Here is a 21,315-nt window from a genome sequence, read left to right on the forward strand (position 1 = left end):
TAACGACCAAACCACTATGAGAACAGACCTGGTAAAATGTACGACAGTGATGTGGCTCAAACTCGCATGACTTGGGACCCAAGCATATACCCATATTGAAGCAGCGCTGCAGCGGAACAAGGGAAATGAGACAGTGAGTGCTATGACAGGAAGGCTCCGGACATATGAGGACACTGTTCACACCCTGACATAAGCCTGTGGGAACAGACCTGATGGTGCATATGCAGAAATTGGAAGACAGGATTGGAAAACCCATCAGAAACTCAGCAAGGAGCTTAAAGAGGACCTTCTCAAAGTCTTGTTGGTAAAGACATGAGCCCCTGTTATCAGAAGCCTGATATTCCCCAGCTAGGGAGTGGGGGGTACAGCCCACAAGCTGACATGTGGTTCTTCCTGCGTGAGCATGAGGAAGATATGAGAAGATGGGATGGAAAATGCACTTCTGTCCTGGCAGCATGGATGCATAAGCTAAAAGTGGAAACTACTAACAGGGGGAGTTCCATGAGAATGAATGTAGCTCCAGTTTCCTGTGACCAAGCTGCTAAGTATAACAGAAGGTGTTGGGGAGGATGAAACTAGAAAGCCTTATAAATATGACTGCTTAGATTTTAAGAATATGAAACCTATAAGTGAAACAGAATTGAAAGCAAGTTTTGATGTCTGACATGTCCTAGTTACTGAATGTCTAGAAAACAATGGTATGCCCAGCTAAAGGTAATCCTCCCTTGATTTGACAATGCCCTTCTCTTTACTGAAAGTCCAAGGGTCAGAGCAGACCCTGCTAGCTTGGCAAGAGGGGTTCGAAGAGCAACTCTTAGAGTTTAAAGTGTAACACATAGGGTAATGTAATGATTCTTATAGGCTGTATGTAAATGCTATAGGATTTGTATCTTGGACTAGATTGGTTAGTGTAAATTAGAATATTCAGTATGGAAAAGGATTTAATGTATTGTAACAGGAACTTCGCTCTCCTCTTCTCTTCTCTTCTCTTCTCTTCTCTTCTCTTCTCTTCTCTTCTCTTCTCTTCGCGCTTCTCTTCCTCTCTGCTCTCTACTATGCTATTCTCTTCACTACACTTAGCTCCTCTTCTTCACTTTCTGACTTCGCCCCCTTAGTTCTCTCCTAGCTCTCTTTCACGGGCCTACTCTGAGCTGCAGCTGGAAGCTCTCAGCAGGGCCCCTTCACTCATGACCTATGCAATAATCCACATGCTCTAAGACCAGCCTTGACTCCAGAGATCTTTCATTACCACCTGTGCCAGTACGGGCTCCCCACCCAGGAGACTCCTACAGAAGGGAGGATGATATGCCTGATCCCCTTGAAGGGATCTCCAGAATCTATGCCCAGGGAGGAAACAATAGCCAGAACTAGAGGCCCTTCCTCTAGCCATGTAGAGGCCTGGGGAAATTTGGTCTATTGAACTGTGTGGATCCAATGGCCTGGCACCTAGAACCACAAAAATGCAAGCTGTGGTTGACACAGGTGCACAATGTACTTTAATACCATCAGGACATGTGGGGGCAGAACCTGTTTCCATTGCTGGGATGGCTGAGGGGTTGCAGCAGTTGACTCTGTGAGAAGCTGAGGTGAGCTTGACTGGGAAGGAATACAGGTAACACCCAGTTCTGACTGGTCCAGAGGGCCTGTGTGTCCTTGACATAGATTACCTCAGGCATGGCTATTGGTGGGCTGTAGAAGCGGCAGCTGCTTGGTTTGCTCAGCCTCCTCAACCTTAACAGCAGCCCTTTTCCTATGGGAAAATATATACCAAAGGATCATCTCCAGCCATAAATACCTATGTGAGAATGTTTTGTGAGAAGGCTGTGTGGGATGTGTGAATGTTTTTTGATAAGAGCAAGAAACATCTGCTCTGTTTGCATGCTGCTCCCTCTCCTACTCACTGGCTGTATAGTTTGATCCTAAACTTGTACACAGAAAAAAGATATAAATACTCGTGTGCTTAATAAAGCAATTCTGTTGACTCAGACCAGGGTCCGTGTTTTCAGTCTCTACAGTGGGCTTCTGGGATAGCTGCTGTGGAGACAGAAGGCATTAGACAGTTAAACACCTTGCCTGGTCTCTCAGAGGACCCATCTGCAGTAGGACTCCTGTCTTGGTTTGAAAGACAGGTATCTGCTAGGGAGAGGCGGGGCCTCTCTAGGAATGGGGAATTCTAATCCCTTCCCTCCAAGTTATTATAATAGAGAAGATTAAAGAGGCTTTTCAGGCAGAGCTATAGGGAAAGGAATAACAGTTCTTTACTACTAAGTATAACAAGGCAAACAAACAACAACTACAGCATTAATAATAAACAGAACCAGGAACTTTGAGGGGCTTTGTTTCACAAAGCCTGGGGCAGTTTGATCCCTTGGGACTCTGAGAGCACCAAGCTGGAATGGTGGAAACTCCCGGGCTGGTGGATGGAACGGCGAGGGACCCCAGCAGGCAGAGGGGTGTCCTGGCAGGCAAAGTGAGCAGTGCTGAAGAAGCTGCGATGGCTGGACAGGGGCTGACCCAGCTCCAGCAGATGATAGAATTCCTAGGACCAGACCCTCCGTCAACAGTGGACTCTACGCAGCCAGCAGTCGCCCAACCATCTTCTCTGATGCGGAGAGCAGGAAAGAAGACACCCGCAGCTCCTGGAGCCCCTGAGTCTTTCCCTTCCCCCAAAATTAAGTGATCTCCCCCCACCCTCGACACTTCTTTTGTGTGGGTCAAGTACCCTTTAAGCATCAGTATTTAGTCTCGTAGCAACTTATGGGGGGGAAAAATTCTATAGGAAAAGAAAAAAACCAAAACTGAACCTAATCCACAACATTATCCACCCCGATTTTTTTTCCCCATACCAACATATTATATTGAATTTAAACCTTTAAATAATATGCATATATACATGCAACTATGGATACAGACACAGTCACAGTGTTCACCGTAAAACAAGGTCCCCTTGAGGTATGCATCGGGTCTCTCCATCCTTTTGCATCACCCACCATGTGCAGCCAGGTCCCTGAGCAAAAACAACCCCAGGAGCGGGATTGTCTTTGCTGGAGGCAGAATTAATCCAAACAGTTTTTCCCAGCATTCCTCTCATGTGTACCACTGGAACCATATCTCCATCTCTTGTTCTTAAGGGCTCAGATTGGGCTGGGCCTGCTCAGCTGGTGGAACCTCGAGTATTCACTAACCAGGTGGCCTTCGCTAAATTAATCTCCCAGTTCTTGAAAGTCCCCCCAGCCAGTGCCTTCAAGGTGGTTTTAAGCAGGCCATTCAACTTTCCCAGCTGCTGGCGCATGATAAGGAATATGGTACACCCATGTTCTCTAGCCCAGGTGTTTATAAGGCTATTCTTGAAATGTGTCCCGTTGTCAGACTCAATCCTCTCAGGGGTACCATGTCTCCACAGGATTTGCTTTTCAAGGCCCAGGATGGTGTTCCGGGCAGTAGCATGGGGCACAGGGTAGGTCTCCAGCCATCCAGTGGTGGCTTCCACCATGGTCAGCACATAGCGCTTGCCTTGGCGGGTTTGGGGAAGGGTGATGTAGTCAATCTGCCAGGCCTCCCCATACTTATACTTGGACCATCGCCCGCCATACCATAGGGGCTTCACCCGCTTGGCCTGCTTGATTGCAGCACACGTCTCACAGTCATGGATAACCTGAAAAATACTGTCCATGGTTAGATCCACCCCTTGGTCTCGTGCCCACTTATAGGTGGCATCTCTACCCTGGTGACCTGAGGCATCATGGGCCTATTGAGCTAGGAACTACTCTCCCTTGTGTTCCCAATCTAAGTCTATCACTGACACCTCTATCTTTGCAGCTTGATCTACCTGCTCGTTGTTTTGGTGCTCCTCATTAGCCCGACTCTTGGGGACATGGGCATCTACATGACGGATTTCCACAGGTAGCTTCTCTACCTGTGTGGCAATGTCCTTCCACTCATCTGCAGCTCAGATTGGCTTTCCCCTATGCTGCCAATTGGCCTTTTTCCACCTGTCCAGCCAACCCCACAGAGCATTGGCCACCATCCACAAATCACTGTAGAGGTAGAGCTTTGGCCACTTCTCTCTTTCAGCAATGTCCAGGGCCAGCTGAACGGCTTTGAGTTCAGCAAGTTGACTCAATCCCCCTTCTCCTTCAGTGGCTTGTGCAACCTGTCGTGTGGGGCTCCATACAGCTGCTTTCCACTTCCGGTTCATCCGTACGACGCGGCAGGAACCGTCAGTGAAAAGAGTGTAGCATGTTTCTTCTGCTGGCAGTTGGTTGTATCGTGGAGCTTCTTCAGCACGTGTCACTTGTTCCTGCTCCTCTTCATCCGTGAGAACAAAGTTTTCACCTTCCGGCCAGTTTGTAATTATCTCCAAAATCCCAGGGCAATTTGGGTTTCCAATGCGGGTGCGCTGAGTGATGAGGGCAATCCATTTGCTCCATGTGGCATCAGTGGCGTGATGGGTGGAGGGAACCTTTCCTTTAAACATCCACTCCAGCAACGGCAGTCAAGGTGCCATCAGGAGTTGTGCTTCTGTGCCAATCACGTCTGAGGTAGCTTAGACTCCTTCATAGGCGGCCAAGATTTCCTTCTCTGTTGGAATATAGTTGGCTTCGTACCCTCTGTATCTTCGGCTCCAGAATCCCAGTGGTTGGCCCCAGGTCTCCCCAGGCACCTTCTGCCAAAGGCTCCAGGACAGGCCATTGTCCCCTGTAGCAGGATTTTTTGAGACAGACACAGAGAGGATTGACAGTGATGGGAAAGTTTTGTTGTTTTAGCACTGTCAAGGACAATGAGCCTGAGAACCAGGACACTGAGCCTGAGAACCAGCTTTTTCCCTCAACAAAGTGTAAACAGGTAACTGCAAAGGAATGCTTATGCAGATAACACTAGCCAATAGCGAGTAGTAAAATGCTGTGTGAACAGCTTATGCACAAGAATGATATATGTATATAAGAACCCTGTGTACCCTCAATAAATGGAACATTCACCACTACTTCTGTGAAGAAGGTGTGTGACTCTGGCTGTTCCCCCTGTTTTGGTTTTTGTTTTCATTTTGTTTTTCTTTCTTTTCAAAAATCACCTTCACTCCCTGGCTGCTGAGTAGAGCACATTCTTCACATCTGGTCCTGTCCTGACTGGGCTAAGGGCTACCGCATGAGCGATTGTGGTGGTGGGAGAATTGTTTTGTTAGGTTTTTATAAGAAGTTTATGTTATGGTTCATTTCACTGTATCCCCAATTCTGTAACCCTTTTGTGTTTTCTGTATAATAAGGTATTTTGTGTCAATCATCCCACCCCCCACCTATCCTTGTCCATCCCCTCTGCTCCCCCCCTCCGCTCTGGGGCAGCCCACCTATCACTTTGGGGTCCCTCCCAGATTGCGAAATCTCTGGGAGAGGGCTTCAGGTGATAGGTCCCCTGGGGGGAATTCCTTTGGCTCTGGATTTTAGTGGTCTGAGGCTTGGGGGTGGGCACACCTTGTTACCCCCTGAATCCCCTGATTTGTTGTCTTGTTGTAACCCCCCCCCGAACCCCTCCCCCGCTTATAAGGTGGAGGAGGGAGATTCTCTCTCTCTCGCTCGCTGGTCTCTCTGGCCTGAGGTTTGGACCAGCTGTGGACTTCCCGCAGCTGGGCCTGAATAAACATCTTTTAACCTGCAAAGCTGAGAGCCATCCTTTTCTTCTACTGCCGCTGCTGTCACGACACTACTTGGTCCAGCTGCTGCTGAGAAGCTGACCCAGCAGGTAAAAATAACCTGCGTGCCTATCCGAACTGGGAACATCTTGTAGCTCTGCTGACCAGAGCTATCTGGAGGTCAGCGTCCACCCGGTGCAGGGACAGAACCAGCTACAAGCGATCTCCTGCTTGATCTGGGCAAAGGCTTGTTGCTGTTCAGGGCCCCAGTGGAAATCCTTCTTCTTGTGAGTGACCAGATAGAGGGGCTCACAATCTGTCTGTACTCAGGAATGTGCATCCTCCAGAAACCTATGGCACCTAGGAAATCTTGTGTTTCCTTCTTGCTGGTCAGTGGAAACATCACAGTCATCTTATTGATGACCTCAGTGGGAATCTGACGCCGTCCATCTTGGAACTTTACTCACAGGAGCTGTATCTCTCAGGCAGGTCCCTTGACCTTGCTCTGCTTGATGGCAAAACCAGCTTCCAGGAGAATTTGGATGATCTTCTCTCCTTTCTCAAACACTTCCATTGCCGTGTTCCCCCACACAATGATGTCATCGATGTACTGTAGGTGCTCCAGAGCCTCACCCTTTTCCAGTGCAGCCTGGATCAGTCCATGGCAGATGGTGGGGCTGTGTTTCCACCCCTGGGGCAGTCGGTTCCAGGTGTACTGCACGCCCCTCCAGGTGAAAGCAAACTGAGGCCTGCATTCTGCAGCCAGAGGAATGGAGAAAAATGCATTAGCAATGTCAATTGTGGCATACCATTTTGCTGCCTTGGACTCCAGCTCGTACTGGAGTTCCAGCATGTCCGGCACAGCAGCGCTCAATGGTGGAGTCACTTTGTTCAAGGCACGGTAGTCCACAGTCAATCTCCATTCTCCGTCAGACTTGCACACAGGCCAGATGGGGCTGTTGAAGGGTGAGTGGGTTTTGCTGACCACCCCTTGGGTCTCCAGCTCACGGATCATCTCGTGGATGGGGATCACGGCATCTCGATTTGTCTGATACTGTCAGCGGTGCACCGTCGAGGTGGCAACTGGAACTCGTTGCTCTTCTACCTTTAAGAGTCCTACTGCAGATGGGTTCTCCGACAGTCCAGGCAAGCTATTCAATTTCCTAATGCCCTCTACCTCCAAAGCAGCTATTCCAAAAGCTCACCTGAGTCCCTTAGAGTCTTTGTAATAGCCATTCTGGAGGAAGTCTATGCCCAAAATACCCGGGGCCCCTGGGCCAGTCACAATTGGATGTTTCTGCCACTCCTTCCCGGTCAGGCTCACCTCAGCTTCCAACAGAGTCAATTCCTGTGATCCCCCCATCGCCCTGGCAATGGAAATAGGTCCTGTCCCCACATATTCCGATGGTATCAGTGTACACTGCGAACCAGTATCAACTAAAGCTTCATATTTCTGTGGCTCTGATGTGCCAGGCCATCGGATCCACACCGTCCAATAGACCCGGTTTTCCCGTGCCTCTCCCTGGCTAGAGTCAGGGCCCCTCTAGCACTGGTCATTATTTCCTTCCTGGGCATTCATAGTAGAAGATCCTTCACAGGGATCTGACATATCATCCTCACTTCTATAATACCTGACAGCTTGGTCATGGGATGTTGAGGCTACCTTCATCTTAGTGAGACCCCCTCGGTTCGTGTTTCTCTCCTTGAGCTCACGCACCCATGCTGCCAGGGCAGAAGTGGGTTTCCCATCCCACCTTCCCATGTCTTCCCCATGGTCATGCAGAAATAACCACAGGTCAGCTCGTGGGGTGTACCCTCTCTCTCTAGCTGGGGGCTGTTGAGCTCTGACTCTGGGGCCTGTAACTCGCACCGGTGCCACACGGGAATTGTTCCTCCTCATCTCCTCCCTCACCTCCCTTATCTCCTCTCTGAGTTCCTTAACCACGGCAGAGTCCTGAGCCTGCATTGGGCCACTGATCATACTCTCATAATTTCTGTGCTTGTTGGCTACAGAACCCACTGTCTCCCGGTTGTTATCGGCATTAATGGTTGCAATGAATGTGGTGTATTGAGATGGTCCTAGAGTTGTCAGATTCCACAGCATTTGCCCTGTGCACCTGACTTTGTTGGGGTCATTATCATGCTGTCCACCCCTCCCAAAGAATACCTCCAATACTGCCACTTCTCTCAGCTGTTGGATCCCTTCCTCAAGGGTCTTCCAGCGCATTCTATGATGGTGCTCCTGCATTCTGTCTCTGTGGACAAACCTCTCCCGTACACTCATTAAAAGCTGCTCCCAGAGGGAAAGGGACCCTGGCTCCCTTACGAATACCTGATTCACACCTGAGTCCTGGGTCAAGGGTCCCAAATTCCTTGCCTCACCACTATCTAGTTGCACGCCTATACCCATAAGGTCCCAGACCCAAAGTAACCAGGTTGTATAAGCCTCATGTCCCCATTCTACAATATCTTTTTGCAGATTACGGAGACTTTCATATGTCAGGGACTCAGTGATGATCTCAACCTCTGACTCCCCTGTGGGTTGTGAGGGCCCTCCTTTCTTATCCTTATTACCTGGGTTTGCCGATTTGACCTTATACTTCTTTGTTTCCACAGGGGCAACTGCTGCTGGCTGTGGCTGCCCCTGTGGTTCAGCTGGAACCTGGACGGTTGTAACATCTGTGGGTTCCATTGCTGCACCATCAGACTCTCCTTTTTCAGGGCAGGGGGAGGGTTTCCCACCAGCTGGGGCTAGTGAGGCTACTACAGGGGAAATGTACTCCCTCAGCGTCTGGCCCATCTCACGTAACTCCTTCACCTGTGGTGGTGCAGAACTGTTTTATTAGGTTTTTATAAGAAGTTTATGTTATGGTTCATTTCATTGTATCCCCAATGTTGTAACCCTTTTTGTGTTGTCTGTATAACAAGGTGTTTTGTGTATGTCCTCCCACCCCCCTCTCTGGGGCAGCTTGTCTATCACTTTGAGGAACCCTCCCAGGTTGCGAAATCTCAGGGAGAGGGCTTCAGGTGATAGGCCCCCTGGGGGGAATTCCTTTAGCTTTGGATTTTAGTGGTCCAAGGCTTGGGGGTGGGCACACCTTGTTACCCCCTGAATTCCCTGATTTGTTGTGTCCTCCCTGGAACCCCTCCCCCGCATATAGGGGGTAGGAGGGAGGAAAAAACTCTCTCAGTCTCTCGCTCTCTCAGCGTCTCAGCCTCGGAGCTCTCAGCTCGGAGCCTCCCTGCTCCTCAACTCTGGAGCTAATAAACATCTTTGCACCTGCTAAGCTGAGAGCCAGCCTTTTCTCTTCTGCTGCTGTTGCTGTCACAACACTTTTGGGGTCCAGCTGCTAAGCCAAGAAGCCAAAACGAACTGGGACCATTCTGTGGCTGTGTTGACTCGAGCTAGCCAGAGGTCATCTCCCGCCCGGTGCGGGACGGAACCAGACGCACTCACCCAATCTGGGTGGTTTATTTCTGAGGCAGGCTGTGGGGCAGGGTCAGGCTGTGGGGCAGTGTCAGGCTGTGGGGCAGTATCCTTATTCTCTAGGGTAAGTATCAGGGTGGTTATCCAGGTCAGTCTCCCCTTATCTCTAAATGCTAAACAGAACAGGCATACCAGCAACACCAGCTACTGTATGATATCATTGACATTCAGAGATTTGAACCCTTCAAAAACTGGTGGGGGAGACCCAAAGGGCTGGGTGAAGGGTTGGGAAAAAATGTCCCCTGGTGTCATTTCTTCACAGTAGGTACCGTTGTTAAAGTAACCCCTAAAACACACAGTTAGTGTATGATAGCCCTGAATCCATGTGCCTGCCTTCCAGAGGAAATTAAAAACCCATGAATTCCTTACCTTGTTGACCCATATAGCAAACTGGATGACAGCCATAGTAGCCTAAGTTACAGGTCCCATGTTTAGATAAGGGCCTGCAAATGGGAGAAATACAGCCACCACCGCATGCCACCCAAACCAGGGTAAGCCAGACCACATGATATCCAGTGCACAGCAATGTAGGCACTTAGGAACTGTTATTTCTTTTTTATCTCAATGCCCTCGTGTCCCACGTTGGGCACCAAAATCTGTCTCAGTTTTGAAAGACAGTTGTCTGCCAGGGGAAACCAGAGCCTCCATTGGAATGGAGAATGTAACTCCCCTTCCCTCCAATTATTATAATTTTGAAATTAGGGGCTTTCAGGCAAAGATATGGGAAATAGGAGCAACAGTTCTCTACTAGGAATATTAAAAATAAAAAAGGAAAATACAAATGTAGTAGTACAAAAAATAGAAGCAAGGAAGCAAACAAGGATCCTGGAAAAAACCCTGACAGAGTCAGGGATACGACCTGGCACCCTGGTGATCAGGGTGTTGGAAGCAGTCCAAATAAGTTCTCCTGGAGTAACAGATGTGGTTCTGTGCAGTAGAGATGATCCTGTAGAAAATCCAGTGGTGGTGAGATGGGTCCAGTCGTCCTCCGGGAATCCATTGCGAAAATCAGGATACCTTGTGTCCTTCAGTCCCAGTTTTTATCTAGCTGGGAACAGCTGGCTCCTCCTCCACTATGTGGAGCATCTCACAATGGGATGATGGAATGTGTCATGTCATTGGTGGGCCCTAATGGCCCATTATCAGAACATGTCCCCCTTAAGGATGGAGGGGTGATGAAAGAGATAAGAAACACTGCCCCACCTGGATTTAAAGAATGGGCCATTATCAGGAGGCATCCCCCTCCATCCTCCCTGGAGGAGCAAGAGAAAGACAAAACATCTCCCAAAAAAACAGCCTTCAACAGATGAAATAGAATACACATCTCTAGGTTACATAATCCACTACAGCTTTTGGAGACATTCAGTGGTTAGATTGGGTCTGCTCACATCATGATCTGAAAGGGTCACATCCGGTGACTTCTGCTGAAAAGCAGAACTGGTTAAAGCAGGATTAGTTAGGTTAGCATTTACATTCTCTAGTTTTTTCTCTCCCTTCCTCCAACTTGCCCCATTTATGTCAGCACGCTGGGCAAGCCGGCGCTCACCTTTTAGTTTTTTGAAAAATTCCCTTTGGGCCCTTGAGACCCCTCGCCCCCATTGTCCCAAAAGTTAAAAAATTGCCTCTTTAAAAGGCATTGAGATGCCCAACATCTAGCCTGATCACACAGGAGACACGTTGTTCTTCTCTTGGGCGGTGGTCATGGCACAGGCGGCACGGTGTCTGCAGCAGCGGCTCTTTGCAGTGGCTTGAATGCATCTCTGGAACTGTGGCTTTGGTGAGCTGTCATGAAGGGAACCTTCCTGGCACACACCTGGAGCATGTCATCTAAGGTTGGAGCCAGTTCCATGAGCAGGCTGAGGATGGCTGCCTTGCACTCTTCGTTTGCATTGGCCAGAGCCATTTCCTCCAGGACCTGTTCTTGGGCTCCTTCTTCCTTAACCTGTAACTCGATAGCTCTGGTTAATCGCTCTACAAGTTTTATGAAAGGTTCTGATGGAAGCTGCTTTATTTTACGGCAAGGTTGGAAGGACCCATTGGGCTGGATTGAAGAGAATGCTTTGGAAGCAGCATCTTTAATGCGCTCCAAAACAGCTAAAGGAATTTCCTGAGCCTGCTTGAGTGCTGAGACCCATTCATCATCACCACATAGATGTTCTAATCAAATTGGCAAGTTGTTATTATCAACAGCCGTTTCAGGATTTTGCCAAAGCTCGGGAAGTAAATCCCTTAACCTTTCTTTCCATGTAGATTCCCAAAGCCTAAACTGTGTGGATGAAAGGAGGGATCAGAAAAGCTGCCGGATGCCAAAGGGAACTATAGGATATCCTGATAAATTTGCTTTTAAAAGGTTGCGAAAGTATCCAAAATGGATCTGAGCTTTGCATAAATCCTGAATCGCTTGTTGGGGGAAGGGGTTCCAATCACCATGGACAAAACCCCCCCCTTTTTGATGGTTGATATGTGACAGGGGTGGCAGAAAAGCTGGGATCGGTTCCTGCTTCTGGGTTCTCGGCCCTACCTCCCCTCCCCTCCGGGGCGTGGGAACTGGGATTGTGGGCGGAGAAACCGTGGGAACCAGAGGCAGGGAGAGGCTGGAGGCTTCAGTCACACGGGGCAGAGTCGGAGGGCGGAGGTCTTGAGGGTAGGAGGAGGAGTCGGAGGAGAGGGTGGTGCCAGGGCACCAAAGGGAAGGAGGGGTCTGGGGAGAGGAAGGGGTTGCGAAAGGGATTGTGGGAAGGAGGGACAGACATAGAAAGAGGCTCCTCATGGCTTCTGCCATTATGGGGAACAAAGGAGTCTCCTCCAACTTGTGAACCTCCCACAGAACTGAAACTAGCTTGGGGAATCACTGAAGTGGGGATTTTAGCACCCGAATTGTCTGCAAAAGTAAACTGAACATGAGGTTTAAAAACTGGGTAAGAAGGGAGGTTTGGGGAAGGGATTTTGGGGTCGGGAGAGGGAGAAACTGAGGAAACTGGGGGAAAATCAGAAGGAACTGGCTTTTTATTCCCCCTCATTTTGCTTTTGCAATGCAAGCCAAATTTTCAAGCTCCAAAAAGCAAAATTTGCAATTTCTGTGTCCTTAGGAGAGCCTGATTCAGCCAATTTCTTTGCAACAGCCTCCCAAAATTCCAGGAAGCTTATTTGTTCTAATGATACATGTGGAAAATTATAAAACAACCAGCGAATAATTTTTTTCAGCTGTTTCTTTGAACAATGGGTCCCCCCATCATCCAAGGCACTTAAAATATTGTAAAAGACCCTTTTTTGAGACACAGACAGCTTAGCACCCATTTTTGGCTCAGATTTTAAGTTTCTGTGTCCCCTTTAAATGCAACTGGGAAACTGTAAGAAAAAAAACCAAAGAAACCTCGCTGGAGAGAAAAAAAGCCGGGAGGAGAAACTGTTACTTTTTCTACCCTGGGCGCTGCGCAGCCTAAACCAAATTTGTTTTTAAAAACACCCTGAAGGTTTGCCCTGAAGGCGAGAATCTTCCCCCAAAGGAAAAAACCTCCCCGAGGTTTAAAGCCTCTGAAAGATTTTTTCCTAAGATTCCCGAGTTGGGAATACTTACCAAAAATCCAGCGTGGAGACAAAAAATTTCCAGTCGCTCGTCTGCCTGATACTGACCCTTTTGGTGCAATAAGAGCTTCCAGTTTCGGTTCCCATGGTAGGCTGTCCACAAACACTTGGTTGCCTTCTCTGGGAGCAGCCTGCTGTTCAGGGGGCTTCTTTGCAGCAATCTGAGGATTTTTTAAGTCCAAGGGAAGACAACAGCCTCTCCTTGTGGAGTCCGGTGTTTCGGAGACTCCACAGTGAACGCCAAGCCTGATGGGTCTGTCTCTCTGCGTGGATGGGCCACGTTTCTGGACTCACATGCCTGCGTGGTTCTTCGAGCCTTCTGGGAGTCCCTTGTGGCTTCGGGCACCATGTTTGGGCGTCACCTGACGTGTCTCTCTCTCTCTCTTGGATCCCCTGCTCTGTTTTTGCCTCGGCTAGCTTGAGGGAGAAACCACAGCTGGAAGGATTTTTTTCCTTCAGGATCTTAAAGATCCCAGAGCAGCTGTGAATCTTTTCCTTTAGAGAGAGCAGGTCCCCTTTGATGGCAAAAGGAAAGAGTCTGCTCTTGGTCCAGGGGGAAATCAAGGCTTTATTCTGGGGTCCTTCCCCTGCAGGGTCTGGAGCTCAGTCCAGTCCTCGTCCCTGTCCCCGTCCCAGAGCCCGGAGAGATTTTCCCACATGCTCTCCTTGCTTTTATCCAAGGGGAAGGGGCTAGAGGCAGGGACAAGCCCCTACCCAATCAGGGATAAGGTGGGAGTGGAACAGAGTTGGATTACATTCCAGTGTGGGAGGATGGGTGGGGAGAAGGAGCAGGGACAAACCTCGTGATACATGGTGGCACAGAAGAAACCATTACAAAACCCAATATAAAAATGAAATACAATATAAACCCAAATAATGCACAACACCTTACCACTCTCTACAACTACTTTCAACAGCCTTGTACTGTGGCAGTTGTTGGTCTCTTCTCCCTAGTAACAAACAGTAGGACAAGAGGAAATGGTCTCAACTTGTGCCAGGGGAGGTATAGATTGGATATTAAGAAAAATGTCTTCACTGAAAGAATTGTCAAGCATTTAACAGCCTGCCCAGGGACGTGGTTGAGTCACCATCCCTAGAGGTATTCAAAAGATGTGTTGATGTGGCACTTAGGAATATGGTTTACTGATAGACTTCACAGTGCTAGATTAACAATTGGACTGGATGATCTTAAAGGTATTTTCCAACCTACATAATTCTATGATTATAAGTCATCACAGCTGGAGAAGCACTTCCGCATAAAGAGAATCAGAGAGAATTGGAAAATTCAGAAAAACAGATTTTACATAGGCATAGTTTAGATAGCTGATCAGACGCTTCCAGACTAAACATCTACCATCATCTGCGACTACAGAGAGATGAATAATGATGTAATTCAAAGACTTTAGTTCCTAATTAAGAGAATCTCTACTTGATTCCCTAAGTCATCTATGTAACAATTATTTTGCCGTGAAAGCTCTGGACCAGTTTTCTTCATCCAATGCTTTAGCTTGATGCTGTTTGTTACCAATTAAGAATCAATCTAAATAAACTCTGAAATTAAGTGTACACTGCCTTTTAAGTATGACTACTGTGTGTAAATAAATATAACGATCTCAAAATTCTGATGCTAATGTTCTGCAGAAAACTTTTGAAGACCTCTTTAATAAGAATCTTAATATAATTCTCTCATCCTGGAATTATTTTTTTCTCTTTTTACATAATGGAAGCAATAGGTAAGAGACTTCAAAAGCTATTAAATAAAATTGTGCAACTTTCTTGGAAAAGTATCTATTGCTTATTTATTACAAGATCTTGCTAGTTTTATTTATGCTATAAACAAACACAACTATGTTTTGACAGAGCTAATAGCATGCCAAAATGCATTTGGGACATAAACTTTAGAGAATTAAGGATTTAAGAGGGGTTAAGATTTTAGTTAGAGATAAGCTTTGCTGATATTAACTAAAGTAGATAGGTAGGCTTTGCTGAAATTAAAAGTTAGTAATTAACTAAGAGAAACTGGGTTTGGGATCAGTTTTCCGTATTAGAATAACTGATTACTTGTCAACTTTATGTTTGGATAGCTGTGTTTATAATGAAGAATACAGAAACTGATAAATAGCTTTTAGGGACATAAGACAATTGTAGGCCTCCGCTGCCCAGAAACCCATTGAACAGTCACAAAGACAGGAAATAGGAGTCCTACCAAGGGTTCATTTATCACATTTGCATTGAAAAGGTAGAAAGGTCAGAACGAGGAAGACTTCTTTACTTCCTCATTTTGAGGACTCCTCCCCATGAAAAGGACCACCGACCCATTTCAAAGAACAAACTACGCATGCTTAATAGCTTTTGAGATGATTACCATACGAAGCGGGGAATGGGATGTACCAGGGTTATGAATATGCATTTGTGTTTTGGGTATTCAATGCTTTTGTAAATAAAAGGACTCTGTAATCACCTGTAAATTGCGGTGTGTATTTGGGAGCTATCCCGCATGCTGCCCAGCATCGTAATAAACATACACTTCCTAATTTTAAACTGTTAGTTTTTGTCCATCACAGTTGGGTATAGATACTAGACCAATACCCACATTTTCTTTAATAAGTCACATTTTCTAGAAAAACTGTGAGTCTCTTGTATCCTCTAGTTTAAGCCTTTTCCTTACTACTGCCCATCTCCATAATTCAAAGGTTTGGTTGGAGCATAGTAAGAAAAACACCATAGCATGTTTAAGGTATAATAATGAACAACCAGAAGATCAAAGCCTAAATCTGCAACATTCACATGTAACTATTCATACTCAACTGAAAAAGAGGTTCACCAACCAGTATTACAGTAACCCTGAAGAAAACAGATTTATGGACTCAGACAGGTGTTATCCAGAGCATATTTTTAATGTAATCTGCATTTAGAGCTTAAAAAGAGTAAGAGTAGAGAAATATATTTGCTATTCCTTTTTTTTTTTTTTTTTTTTTTTTTACATTGTCATTTAAGCTAATTTTAAAAATAAAATGCAGTATTTCAATACATGGAATTGATATTTTTGAGTTTATAATTCAAATATTTCAATCACATGGAATTTCTCTGCACAGGAAGTCTGTGATACAATGGAACACAGAGAGTTAGTTAAAACCAAATGAACAATAACTTTTCTTTCTGCTCACTGAGGGTTCAACAGTTACTTTCATCCTCATAGCAAAAAGATTTGAACTATGTAAAATAAATTATATTTAAGTCTAGCACGTCTCAATCACATTTCTCAGTTATTTTGAAACATTAAATACCCCTTCATTGTAGGGAACACAAAAATTAGTGTTAAGTCTTTGTACTCACATTTGTCAGTATTTGAGAGTATAAAAGGCATTCCACTGTATAATTCAAAGCACAAGGAAGCTATTTCCAGAGTAGTCATATCCTGCCACTATTAACTTGCAGTTGATGTAAAACTGAGAAGAGGCATATGTCTTTTCTATTAAGGTTTTTATTATTTTTTAATACCTCAGCAAGAATTTTGCATTCCATTCCTTCTATAATATAGTGTTTTATAAAAGTTAAAAGAGTTTAATTTCAACCAGTTTAAAAAGAATTGGTAAAAGATAATTTTTTGGTATTTAGGTAATATATAAAAATACCTCCTATCCAAGGACTGTTGCAAAGTATGCATGGGAAAAATAAGCACACTGTTGCCTTGCATTTTAAAAAGTGCTTTCTACCATGTGCTTAACAATCAGAACCTCAGAGATACTACAGACAGCTGGAATCTTGTTACTGACATAAGCAATATAAAAATAGGAATATAATTTTAGAATTTGACAAGAACAGCTTTTTCATTTTTTCTTTTTTCTTTTGAACCACAATAATTTTCATCTTCATGGCTGAAGTATTTCAGTGGAAGCCCAGGAAGAATGCTTTTAGTATTTATTAAAAAAAAATAAAAATCCAATGTCAGATGTTTCAACAAGAAAGGGGGTATCAATATCCTTGTCTTTAAAAATACATACCTACAAATTATTTAATCAATTTTTGTATCTATTTCACTCCCACAGAGCATACAGTTTTTTCCACAATGTTCTCAATATCTTTGTGGTTTGACAACTTGCGTGCAATATAGTTTAATCATTACAAATCAGAAAAAAAAAATCAGCCAATTTAATACAAGTTTACTGCTGCAGATTTGCAAGAGAAACAAATAGGATTTTCTTATACACAGAATTTCATACAGTATAGGTATACCATGGGACAAACACATGAAAGTGGTTTCAAAATAAGAGTTTGAAAGTGGCAATATACAAACAGCATTACTTTCAACATATCTTTGTTTAAAAGTATTACAATATTTTCCCCAAGAATGGCTAAACTTGTTGGCTCCACACTGAATACTAAGAGAAAACCCAAAACAGCCAAGAAGCGAGGATTACCTTTTTTTTAATGTATACTCTTTTATAGATTCTTATCAAGTCAAAAGAGCCCTTTCTGTTGTAAAAATTAAGCTATTATGTAAATATTATAAAAATAGGTAAGTTTAATTAGGAAATATATATTCACACAACAAACTGTTTTTTCTTAAGTACAGCTGACATAATAAGAGATAGAAAAAAACATGCATTTATAAAGATATTTAAAATTAAGAAGAGAAGACACTGCTATAGAATTTCTATTACTCTGCCATACAGCCATTTACTATGTTATAATGATACTGGTGATGCCTATATTTCTGGACTGATAAGCATCACACCACCAACGTGCTTTAGTTTCTTTTGTAGCTAAAGAAGTTGATTTGTAAATTTAAACTATGGCATACACTCTAATGAGAAATAGATGAAATGTATAATTAAGTTTCTGGTTCAACTTTGAACAAGTTTTATATCTAGTCACATAACCAGCGCAAGCAAGACAGTGCAAAAGGGGAGCTGTCAGTTGTACATGATGAGTACTCTTTCCCTAACTGCATGATGTGAGAGAACAATTATCAGATTAAAAGTTCAAGTGGATTAACATGAGAACAAGAGATCTTTTTTCTCGCAAATTTAGCACTGACTTCCAGAGGATCAACAGGAAAGCAACATCAGTTACAGCTAGAATATAACAGTTAAACCCCAGTTCAGAAAGGTGATATGAAGGTCCATAATCTGTAATGCTATGAAGGCAGCATTCTCAAAAAGAGCTCCAAACAAAACTGCAAATCAAAATGGGCATTTAAGTTGAAATTGGACAACTGTTGCATAGAATTGCTCACCACAGTCGCATTCAAGTCATTGCATAGAGAAGATAAAAAGCACTTATGATATTTGCAAATGTTAAGAAGTCCATAGAAAAAGAACAGAGTAAAAGTAGAAATGCTCAAGCAAAACCAAAAAAAAAAAAAAAAAAAGAAAAAAAAAAGACCCTCCAACTGTATAAAATCCACACAACAGCTGTAGTAAAAAGAAATCAGTGGAAAATATTCAATTCAGTCCTAAACACCTGACAGGAAAAAACCACCAGAATAGACCAACCTATGGCAAACAATTTTAAAAGTCTAAATATAGCACTATATTTTTAAATAATCCACAAAATACAATATATAGCATATTCAAATACTGGTTAACCAACTCTGTAGATGCAATTCTAACATTGCTTTAGAAAATGAGCGCAAGATGGAGCAAACTAAAGGAATATATTGCAACAGCGCACAAGAAAAACATTGTCACAAAGTCATGCTTCAACAACAGCACTCTGTGATTGCACGCTATTATCTATGAAGCAAAAAAAAAATTCTCTAGCTTTTCAGGGATGTGCCCTGCATAGCATATGTTATGATTCACTATAACACAAGCAGCAAGACATTGCAGTGTAGCATGATTTATAGGATGGATGGATGAAGTTTTTTGCTATTTTCTTCTCATCCAATAGATCGCTAGCAGTTTATTTATGCAAGTTTGTGGCATCAGAGTGTGAACCTGACTTGATGAGAAAATTCATTATGCCTGGATGGTTGTTCAGTGCAGCAATATGTAAAGGACTTGTTATCAGTCTCTGACATTTATATTAGCACCACATTCCACCAGGACAGCAGTAACTTGTAGAGAGGGGAATTTACAAACTGGGTAGCAACCCACACATGTAGTATTCTTGTCAACAGCAAGGAGAAGCAGACTGAAGTTATTCTTCCCTCTAGGCTGAAGCTTAAGAAACTTATATATAGTCTGTTTCTTAAAATCCTCCTGTTCTGAGGTGCAAGGTACTTTTTCCAACAAGCAAATTAAATGCAAAATGATAGAAAGAGCTTTGTTCAGCTGCATTGGATCAGGACACTGGATTTGTTTCATGGCCCGCTCTATTTCGAGAACACTTTTGCATAGTATACCCATTAGATCATCAAATGCGATAATAGTGCCTAGCAGGCCTTTTGCCTTGTCCTGCAGTATGAAGGAGAAGAGTTCAGCAAATGATAGTAAACTGCTGGCTGTCATAGGGCCCAGTGGATCTAGATTGCGCTGCTGTATGTCCAAAGCATATTTCCATAAGTTGATGCATTGTTTAAAGTTTCCAGTGTCTGCATAGACAGCACCTCAGTATCTTAATATAGTAGGATGTATCTGGGCGAGAAGGACCAAGAATACGTTCTCTAATTAATAGTGCTTGCATTCTCATCTCATCAGGATCTGCAATAAGATTTTCTAGCTCTTCTAAGCTGTTTACCTCTTTAGCATAATCATAGACCATAATTAGTGTTTGTGGCACAGGTTTGTTCAGGATACTAATCCTATCATTGTAGCTCATTTCCATAGCTCCCTTCCAGTATTTCAAAGCATCAAGTAGATCTCTCTTTTTGCCCACAAATGTTGCTCCTAGAAGTTCCAGAGCATTTATACATTCTGTCTTACTAGTCTGTTCATGTTGAGTCAGGAAGTCCACAATATTTGTGTGGCCTGTCACACTGGCTGACAGAAGAGGAATCATTCCAAAGCCATCTTTTTCCATCTTAGCACAATACTTGAGAAGCATCTTCATGATCTCTAAACTTCCAGATTCTGCACAGTCATGTAATGCAGTGTTTCCTAGCACAAGAAGAAAAACAATTACAATAAACCATTATCAAATTATAGTCCAGATATCCCCCCACTAACAGGCAAAAAAAAAAAAAAAAGTTTGATATCTACTATGCTGGCTTGAAGGGAAAACCAGTGAGAGACTCCAAGTCAGAAAAAACAATTTAATAGGAGAGAAAAAAAATAGGTAAAATAAAATAAAACACACGCAATAGTACAAAAGATCACTGACAGAGTCAGAATACAACCTGAAACCGTGGTGGTAGCAGTCCAGATGAAGTTGTGATAAACGCCAATCACTTGTTTTAAAATTTTAAAAGTTTAATAGTAAATAAGATGGTTATAAAAAAATAGAATTAGAGTAAAAAATTGAACAATTTTAGAGTTAGGACAATACGAGACAATAAAAAAAACAAAGTTACAGACATCTGGGTGCCTCTTCCGAGCAAGAAGCTCCGAAGAAGGACCTCTGTTAACAAAGGATTATCTCTTAAAAGCAATAGCCTGATGAATATTCATACATTTCATACGTGATACATAAATTCCATTCAAACAAAGAATTGTGTCTGGTTAGTATCACTTTCTTCTTTTAATCTCCATGGCGTCAACCGGGCTGAGCAATGTAATAGACTATGAACACAAAGAAAAGTTCCAATATGAATTTATTACATTACAGCAGGCAAAGCAAAGGCAAATACAGCGCTGGACGGCAGGGGAGTCTCGCTCCACCAACTGCCGTGAATTGGCAGATTTTTCAGTCTTGCTTTTATCTTGCTTCTTTCCTCCGATGATGTATGTGTGACGTGTTGCTAGGAGGGTCTCTTTCTGTCCCTCGGTGGTCGCAGAGGTGAAGGCTGTAGTTGTAAGCTGGAATTCCTGAAACTTAAAGCTGATTAAGCAAGTAGAGAAGGAATGGGCAAGGGTCTGTTTGCCTATCAGCTTAGATAGTGACATAGTAACTTCCTGTTATCTTGAGTTATTTGATCTCTAGTGAACAAAAAAATAGTTAATGTTTATCACAATTCCCCCATTTCTCTTGTTCTTACTTATTTTTGTTCACTGTATCTTTGCAGTTCTTGTCTAGCTAACTCTAAAGTTTCTAAATTTTCTTCTTCAGGTATCTGATCATATTTAGTCCTAAGAAGCATAAGATGTGCCGCTTCTAGCCGGCTTTTCACTATAGTAATCAGTTTATTAAATATACATGGTCCAAAGGTAAGCCCGAGTGCCACTAGAATTACTGGCCCCGCAATAGTAGAAAGCAGTGTGGTTAACCAAGGGGAGTGGTTGAACCAATTTTCATACCAATTTTGATGGGCTTCATTTTCTCTTTTCCGCTGTTCTATCTGCTTCCTTAGTTCATTCATAGTATTGATTACTACTCTTGTGTGATCTGCATACAAACAGCATTCTTCTTTTAGCGCTACACAAAGGCCCCCTTGTTGTAAAAACAGCAGATCTAAACCCCTTCGATTTTGTAATACTACTTCTGACAGTGATCTTACTGATTTTACTAACCCATCAATTGCTTTTTCTATTTTACTTAAATCTTCATCTACAGAGATTCTTAGTGCTCTAAATTC

The 21,315-nt window shown here is 43.8% G+C and overlaps 1 pseudogene; it reads right to left on the reverse strand.

Annotated features, from left to right (window-relative positions):
- Positions 1-18,436: 18,436 nt before the first annotated feature.
- On the reverse strand, positions 18,437-20,332 carry LOC120764990 (protein fem-1 homolog C-like; annotated as a pseudogene).
- Between the last annotated feature and the right edge of the window lie 983 nt (positions 20,333-21,315).

Source organism: Hirundo rustica, chromosome W, assembly GCF_015227805.2.
Source record: "Hirundo rustica isolate bHirRus1 chromosome W, bHirRus1.pri.v3, whole genome shotgun sequence".
In the NCBI taxonomy this organism is placed as follows: domain Eukaryota; kingdom Metazoa; phylum Chordata; class Aves; order Passeriformes; family Hirundinidae; genus Hirundo; species Hirundo rustica.